Raw genomic sequence first — 9,499 nt, forward strand, 5'->3', positions numbered from 1 at the left:
CTACACTATTCCAGCTTCCATCAACCTTCTCTTAAACATCATCTACCCAGATCTCAATTACTCAGAGTCAAACGCATAACTTCAGACCCTATTACAGCTCAAACTCGTATCAATGAAATGACAGAAAGGTTCCGCATGAGAGGATACCCTAATCATATTTTGGAATCAGCCCAAGAATTCATTCAACCATTGAATCGACAAGAGATTCTTAACAAACCGAGACAAAAACCCAAAAGCGACCGCATGGTCGTAGTTTCCAAGTTTTCTAATGTGAGCACCAGCTACAAGAACATTGTATTAAAACATTGGCCACTTTTACAGCTGGAGCCAGACTTCAAGGACATATTCAAGTCCCTACCATTGTTCGCCTACACCAGGGGAAAAAACATAGGAGAAATCCTCAAACAACCTAAAAAACCGGATGTCCAACATCGTGGAACGAAACCTTGCAATAACTGCAATAATTGCAACAACATAATACCTGGTACTGATATAACACATCCCATGAAAGGTTACAAAATTCATTTGCAAGTAACGGCAACATGTGATACCAACAACAGTATTTATCTTCTCAAATGTCCATGTGGAAAAACTTATGTCGGGAAGACCGAGAGAAAGATAAAAATCCGTTTAAATGAACACAAGTCGAATATCCGCACTGTCAACCAAAAATCCACCATTGCGACTCACTTTCACGAAATGAAACACACAATTTCCCAGCTGAAATACATGATTCTGGAAGTTGTTAATAAAACAGAAGGAAGAGACAATAACAAGCAGTTACTTCAAAGGGAAAATCACTGGATATACAGACTTCAGTCCATGAGACCGTTTGGTCTCAATGAACGCATTGAATTCTCATGTTATTTGTAAATACATTCATTGTCATCCCCTTCGGGGACCTATAGTTCTGGACACCCTCCTTGTTGTTTCACCCCAGTAACCTGTGCGATTAACACATTCATGTATATATTCTTATAGTTGCATATGTACTTTTTATTTATTTATTTTCGTGTACTCCACTTGTGTCTAATCACTCCGTCATTTATTTATTTATCTCTCCCATGTTTATTTATTTTATTTCGTTCCACCGTGGCGCTTTCCTTTCCTCCACCTTACAGCCCAAACACCTCCCCCGTTAGTCTTTTTTCGCAGTCTACACCACGTGACTAACCTGAGCTTTTCATCTAACCACTTCCACGTTTCTCGCGGCAACCGCTTATGGATTTTTCTAACCTGGCGTGTATCCACTTTCATTCTATCCGGTAAGCCCTGACGAACTTGTGTTTATCCCAACTAACCTCCGTAATGTACGTGTTTTTCAGCACGCTGATCCAGCACCTTAAAACTGACTTTTGACTTAACATGCTGCACACCCGTCAGTCTTTCACTTGATTTCGGACTTACACGGCACTTAGTCACTAACATCACACGCGGTAATTTTTATTAATTTGGTCACTACATGACCTGTGTTATTCATTTTCTCGTAGCACTGACAACTTAGGTTTTGTTTATGTCGTTCTTTCATAGATGCTCCCCGACGAAGGACTAAGGTCCGAAATGCATTGGAGCTACAAGTGTTTATGTGGATTACATTTAATGGATTCAAAATGTGATGTAACATTTATTTGAATTACATACCATGGATTAAAAACCTTTTTCGGATTTGAACATTTCACCTTGGTTCATTGAACAGTGAAGGCAAGAATCGCCTATTAGTGTGCCCTAAGGGATGTTATCAGTTTCTGGATAACACTTTATACTTTAATCTGGCCTACAGACACAAATAGCTGTCAAGATAGATTCCTGAATAAAACACAGGGTTTAAAAATGACCAGATTAGACTCAAGATATTCCCAGAGACAACATCCAGGAATAATAACAACATACAGTGTAGGGAAGCTCTGCCTTGAATGGCTAACACCATCCACACTGGCTGAAATTAAGCAACACTTGTCTTTAAGATGGTGCTGATTTGCGCGATTTCATTCTTGGACCACGCAAACGGCGTCAAAAGCGTTTCATAGCGACCAGCATCTATGCTGCTTACAACGAGGCTTGGAAAGTAAAGCAAATTGAAACTGCTGAAAAAATACGAGAAATTGATCGTATTAATTTGGAGAAATCACTTTCTGTGGTAGACAATGGGTTAATGACTCTGTCTTCCAGAATATATTCGTTGGACAATATTGTATCCTCTGCCTTTGATGTGATAGACAGAGATTTGCTTATGTTACAACAGGGCCAGTCTCAATTACGCTCTATTATAGAATTATGCTGGACGCTGCAAAATCTTCGTTCAGGCTATGTGCCTTGGCGTTTAATCAACACAACGTCATTATTTTCCAGTTTTAACCTTACTGATAAACAGATCAGTTTGGCACAGAAAGGAGCAGACTATACAATCCTGAGCATCGAAAAACTCGAGAGATTACCATTGACAATGTCAGAGAGTCCTGTCATTGAATGGATAATACACGGAATTATTACAATTCCGATAACAACTTTCCGATTTAAAAAGTGCCTTGTGTACATACCTGCTGGCCAATATGAACAATTGGGTAAAGGATATGTAAAATCCGAATGGAAATTACCATACACTCATTCTTGCTATAGTGACAGCGACAAAAATGTATTTCTTAGTGGTGAGAACTGTAAACATTCACTAAGCGGTATACTTTTGTGTCAGGGTATTAATTTACACGGAGCATGTGATGGAAATTCAAACAACCTTTCATGCCACCAGCTAGTCACACCTGCAACTCAGATAGAGCCCTTCTTTATGCAACTTTCGAACGGGAGTTACATTCTTAGAACGGATCACAGATGTTGTGGCCTCGCGCCAGGGAAAAGTTATCTAGTACAAGTAACATCCATGGTCAAATGCTGTATGCAAGCATTGTTCCCGAGTGGGCCTCCAGACATAGTGACTCCCATCTGGCCTCGTCTGAATCTCTATTCTATACGAATTGATACATTAAGCAAAATGAAATCTGTACTTTTACAGACAACAGTGCCTATAACGTCATCTAAAGAGACGTATGATCTTCTAGTTGCAAGGACAGCTACTGAGGTTCATGACCTTTTATCAACAAATTGCCCCGTGCATTTCGTACAAATGCTCGACCAACTCCTTAACATGTCTAGTGCAACAAGCATCCCAGGCATATTTAAGACAGTCTTTACGGGACTGCTAACACCCTTCCAGGCAATTTTGGGAATCTTTCCTAATTTTGTGCACTCCATTTTTGGCGGCATACCATTATTTTTGGGACTCGTCGCAGGGATTCTATTTTTGACCCTCCTGCTTCGTTATGGCAAGCCTCGGCTCAGACATAGCTCCCATGGGAATGGAAGAGACAATCCTAGCAATGCGCTACCGGGACAGGATAACTAACGTCCTTGGATTGGCCAGGCTGAGAGATCTAAACATGACCTGGTTCCTTTCATTCAGACCGATATGGCAAAATTGCATTTTACCTGTGCTACGGTGTATGCTTTGCGGCGATGAATGCGTGTTGGACATCTGTCTTTCACTTCCATCAGCAGTACCAATGGACGTCGATACTTTGCTCAGTCCAATAACGGCTCACGCATTGTGTTGTCCCCAGCGGCTACCAATCCTGATGACGGCATTCGTGGAGACTCCTGTACTACAGCCAAGTGGTAACAGTGGAGCGAGTGACAAAAGCAACATCATCCAGGTACAACGTTCTGTGAGCATTGCTGGTCCTGCCTTCGATGACAGCAATTATTCTCACACCTGCCAAGTTACAGCGCTATCTAATTTGGTTGAACTATCACCTGAATTTGTAGACCAATTCTTTGAGAGCCTGTCTGATACGATGTTCTCACCCATAGAGAAACAATAACTTTTAGAAGCTTTCCGACACACAGTGTTCCCAAGAACTCTGAATTCGGCCTTCAGTTTTGATCAACAAAAAACTGCCAAGAGCTTTGGAAATCTATTTTCTTTGAATTGGACAATTTTTCTAATATTGACCTTTTTTGGCACGAACAATTCTTTGCTTAACGTAAAAACTATTCTTAGAGAACAGAAGCTTCACACTTCTATTTCTAAACACATCTAGAGACATAACAACATTACACCAGCCTCTAGCACACATGTTATTACAATGCATTTTTATGTGATGATTTATCTCGCTTTTCTTCTGTCAGAGATACTTCATGTGTAATTCTTTTTGCATAATCGTTCATTGATTTCATATGCAATAATTTTTTGAATGATTACTATGCTTTAAAAAAAACGTACAGTACCTAAATTCCATGTATTACAAGTACGCCTATTTCGAATGCATTTATGTATTTTGGGGTGGGCAATGTTACACATGCATCTAATTGCTTAGTTTTAGTAATTTTGATGGACATTAACCCGTGGAGTGGGTGTTGCGTGTTTATCTAGGTTCCTGATCGATACTGTGACCTTATGCCCCTATTCGGCTATAAAGCCATTTATTCCCTATATTGGCATAACCGTTCAAGTGCGATTTTCTGAAAAGTCATCTCTGGCCTCACACGAACAGAGCCACATTCCAGCATAGTTCCCTCTGCCACTTCCTTTGCGACCAATTAGTGCAATGACAGAGCAGTAGTCACTATCTGATATTCCTAGATAACACTCCGAGTTCTTCAACAAGATAAAAACTTAGCAAACCTGGAAATCCTCGCTTGCTATGTTTTGATTAGTAATGGAACTCTAATGAGCAACTGATAACTATAACTTCCTAGTGACATCTTTAATTGACGTCTTATGTCCAGCAAACTTGCGTCAAACCCGGCACCTGTCAGGTATAAATATTACCAATGTTGCCTTAAGCAATTGCCTGTTGCCTGTTGCCTGCTGTTGTACGAGCTACTGATGCAAGCTGCCTGCATGACTCCGTGTTGGTAAATCTAGCACTCTGTCACTGCAGCCTGCTATCCTGTGGTGGTGAAGCTGCTGATACCATTATCGCCGCTACAGCGCGAACTATGGTGCAGTACGCTTAAGGAGCTGAACAGACCGTCCCTCTGCGAAGACATCCAGCAGATTCCAGCTGCCCGCGGACGCTGTCCCCCCTCCTTCCTCGACGCGCTGAAGAGCAGCCGCTGCCTTTCTCGTGCAGAGAAATCCAGCTACAGCGTTTCCGGTTTACCCTCGCAGGTGACTGGGATATCGAGAGAGACCCCCTGAAGGAGATACCAATCCTCCATCATTCTATTCAGAGGTATGGTGTTGACTAAACCCTTAGACGAGAATTCTTGAAACAAACTTTGGCAAAACCAACTTAACTTAAAGCTACTTACTTACTCCCCTTTTCACGTGTTAGGCTTAGGTCAGGCACACTGGGGTAGGCTTAGTTAGAAGCACCAGTTGAGTATGTTAGCCTAATGTATATATGACTGTATATATGTTTTATTACTTTTAAACCATTGTATGGCTAAGAAACCATATCAATGCTTTTACAGTTCTATTTCGCAATTCTTATCTTACTTTACGTACTTTTTATAATAACAATTATTGCAATTGTGGCAATACATTTCTCTTGTACGAGAAGAAAGATTGTTCAATAAATGTTAACCCTTTATTGATAAACGCCCGTCTCTCTATTCTCTACATCTCGTGAAAGTAAACTGCACTAGACTGACTGAGTGAAATACATGTCTATTGTTTCACACGACCCTAGAGATTGACTCTTGATCTGAGGAGCAAAGTTGTCATGTTGCACGGTTGTTGGAAAACTGAATCCCTTCTTGTCTGTGCCAAGGAAGCTGATCACTTCCTATGCAGAGAAGAAAGTTTCCAGTGACCTCTGAGCTAGTTGGTAACACAACCCAATTAAGTTTAGCATAGTCAGTGGAGGCCTGGAATATAAGCAGTTCCACGTCAATACTACTGTTTATGTTATTCCAATGCGCAGGGCCTAGTGGGAAACTAGGAACTACACTACACAACAACAGAGGCAGACATGTTGAACAGGGCTTCCTGGTTATGTGGGAGGAGCAGATTGCCAATGGTCCCCCCTTGCAAATTCAAATTTACATAAGGAAGACAAAGAGGTAGCTGGGAGTAGGCACTACACACAGACATTGCACTCTCTCTTGTGATTTGCAGAAAATTCTAGATTGAAGCAGGAGGAAAGGAGGAGACTCGCCCAACAATGGCTAAACTTTGAAGTCAGCCACTCTGGGTCTCTCAGGTTAGTGTTTCAGGCCTGTGAGCCACTCATATAAATCTCGCCTGATCGAGCCTGATCGAGCGCTGAGCGAGCGCGTTTGAATCCAAATATCAAACCCCTCTTTCTCAGGAGCAAGTAATGGTGGGCCCTTCATTGCTTCTGGTGTGGAAGTCTATGGAGCAAGGGTCCAGGACTTGCAGAGGAGTACAAGTGCCAGAAAGTGCTTGCTGTTCTCATCTATGCCTTTTTACTGCTCACTGGCCGATAGGAGATTGGATGCCCCCTTCCTTGCTGGAGTGAAAGAACAACAACTTTGGAGAAAACATGACTTTGTGTGGCTCACTTATAGGGAGACCAGCCAAACAGCCCTGCATTTTTCTGAAAGACGCTTCAGAAATTGTTCAAAATGTCTCCTAGCCACTCAGGCTCGTTGGTCTAGGGGTATGATTCTCGCTTTGGGTGAGAGTGGTCCCGGGTTCAAATCCCAGATGAGCCCATCCTGTGGAAATTTTCAGGCTGCTTGTCATATAGGAGCCTTTCTTCTTTTCAATGCAATAAGACGCTGTGTATGTCGAGAAAGTTCCTTACCCTGCATGCTATTTTCCACTTTTGGCATGATAAAGGAGTGCAGGACTTCATTGCAACTGCTTTTCTGAGCTGGACCAGTATTGTAGGAACATTACATGCAAAGTGTTTTTCTAGTGTAATTTCAGGATATGGTTCCAAAATCACCTCTTGAAATAAAAGTGGTCCTCATTCCTGTCTTCCAAAGAAAGAGATAGACCGGGTAAGGAGAGCCCAACTTTGAGCTTCATGGACATTGGCCCTTAGTCTGAGCGTTCCAACCCAATACATGCCAACAAGATTCCTGAGGTGGGGCTTGTTTCTATAGTGTAGTGGTTATCACTTTCGCCCTAAACAAGAAAGGTCCCTGGTTCGAGACCGGGCAAAAACAGCAGCTTGCTGTTTTTCACAGTGTTTACATTTACTGGCTCAATTTATAGGAAAGCTGAGATAATAGAGGCTGTCTATTCCTCACCAGCCTGACGTAGTGTGCTCCAGAGATCTCAGTGACAGCTCGAAAAGAGAAGTGACAATAGATTGCGCCATTCGCTTGCTCGCACTTTGCTCTGTAGGGTGGGCCTACTTCATGAAAGCAAGGCATGAGAGCAGAAATGCTTTTCTTGTCCTCACCACGAGCAGACACTTAAAGCAAACCAACTGTCTGAAGGATAGAGGCTTTTTAATTTCTTGTTTGATGACGGCCATGGAAAAGACAGCAATCATATTGAAGAACAGAGCAGCATGTACAGTTGCTTGCTTTGTGTGAAGCATTCCCTGGCAAGCTGCCACTAACCCCTGGAGCTGTGTCACAGGTGACTCTTGCGAGGCTTGTTGGTCTAGGGGTATGATTCTCGCTTAGGGTGGGAGAGGTCCCTGTTTCAAATCCTAGACGAGCCCTTTTTTTAGAGGTAAACATACAAATCCTACTAAAAATGCACTATGCCTGACTATTTCTCGTTATACTGGGTGCATTGTTGCACAACATATTTCTAACCTCAGAAGAAAAATGGATCACCATGCTTTATCTGCCTACCTGCTTAGTCTAAGTGTGTCCCAGGTGATGCTTTCCCAAGCTGTACTCGCTGGCCTTTAGGCATCATATATTTGTCTGTCGATGCTTGCACAAGTGAGTTTTGAATATGTCTAATTGCAAGCATGTTGGATGATATCTCTGAGGTTTTCACACTTATTCTGCACATTCTGAGCCACTGCTGATACAGCAGAATAGAAGTAGGGTGAAGACTTGAGAGAAACTTTCCTCTAACAGGATAAAGTAGCAAGGTCGTTTCAGTAGTGCAGTGGTCATCACGTTCGCCTAACACGCGAAAGGTACCCAGTTCGAGACCGGGCAGAAACACTGTGCGTTGGATGCTTTTATGTGCACGCTCTAAAACCTTATTATCTCAATGCAAGTTTAAGAAGAGGTGGTCTTTGAACACAGTGAGCCGTGGGAAACTTTCTTTACCTTTGCAAGACGAAACAAAGTTATCTCCATCCATCATCTGGGGGTTGTTCTTGGGCCTATTTTTATTTTGTTTAAGCTATGTTGTATTGTTGAGGCCTTTACACCTGTGACATTGCTGTGAACGTTGTAAGTGGAAGCGTTGGCAGGTGCAGACAGAAGAGTCAGAACAAAGCACACCCTGAGCTGTCAAGATGGCCGAGTGGTCTAAGGTGCCAGACTCAAGAGATCTTGATCTTCAGTGTTGCTGAGCCTTCTGGTCTCCTCATGGAGGCGTGGATTCAAATCCCGCTTCTGACAGGTCCCTTTTACACCCTTAAGTCTTCCTGATTTTTGCAGTGCATTCCCCACACACACCACAATATTTTCAGGAACCTGTAACATATGAAGAGAAATCCACCAGGCTGGGCCCTCAATCACAATTACATGTATTTCTAGAAGGGACACCTGAGGCACACCTTCCATTAAATTTGCACTCCATCACAGTAACTGCCATGCTGGGTTTCGAAATAAGCAGTTGATCCCATCATTTGTTGTGAGGCTCTCCTGCCACCTTTTGGGCAGAGAAGGCACTGTCCCTGCAATAACACAGGCAGACATGTTCAAAAGGGCTTCCTGGTTATGTGGGAGGAGCAGATTGCCAATGGTCCCCCCTTGCAAATTCTAATTTACATAAGGAAGACAGTGAGGTAGGTGGGAGTAGGCACTAGACACGGACATTGCACTCTCTCTTGTGATTTGCAGCCAATTTTAGATTGAGGCAGGAGGGAAGGAGGAGATTCGCCCAGCAATGGCCATACTGGGAAGTCAGCCACTCTGGGTCTCCCAGGAGAGTGTTTCAGGCCTGTGAGCCACTTCTATAAATCTCACCTGATTGAGAGCTGAGCGAGCGCGTTTGAATCCACATATCAAACCTCTCTTTCTCAGGCGCAAGAAATGGTGGGCCCTTCATTGCTTCTGGTGTGGAAGTCTATGGAGCAATGGTCCAGGACTTGCAGAGGAGTACAAGTGCCAGAAAGTTCTTGCTGTTCTCATCTGTTCCTTTTTTCTGCTCACTGGCCGATAGGAGATTGGCTGCCCCCTTCCTTGCTGGAGTGAAAAAATAACAACTTTAGAGAAAACATTACTTTGTGTGACTCACTTATAGGGAGACGAGCCAAATAGCCCTGCTGTTTTCTGAAAGATGCTTCAGTAATTGTTCAAAATGTCTCCTGGCCACTCAGGCTCGTTGGTCTAGGGGTAAGATTCTCGCTTTGGGTGCGAGAGGTCCCGGGTTCAAATCCCGGATGAGCCC

At 43.0% G+C, this 9,499-nt stretch overlaps 2 non-coding genes across 2 annotated transcripts; both read left to right on the forward strand.

Moving 5' to 3' along the window:
* Nucleotides 1-8,393: 8,393 nt before the first annotated feature.
* Nucleotides 8,394-8,505, forward strand: TRNAL-CAA (transfer RNA leucine (anticodon CAA)). Its single transcript has 2 exons — nt 8,394-8,431; nt 8,460-8,505. It is a non-coding gene; the product is annotated as a tRNA-Leu (tRNA).
* A 922-nt stretch (nt 8,506-9,427) lies between these two features.
* Nucleotides 9,428-9,499, forward strand: TRNAP-UGG (transfer RNA proline (anticodon UGG)). The gene has a single exon. It is a non-coding gene; the product is annotated as a tRNA-Pro (tRNA).

This window comes from Lissotriton vulgaris, chromosome 10 (assembly GCF_964263255.1).
Source record: "Lissotriton vulgaris chromosome 10, aLisVul1.2, whole genome shotgun sequence".
In the NCBI taxonomy this organism is placed as follows: domain Eukaryota; kingdom Metazoa; phylum Chordata; class Amphibia; order Caudata; family Salamandridae; genus Lissotriton; species Lissotriton vulgaris.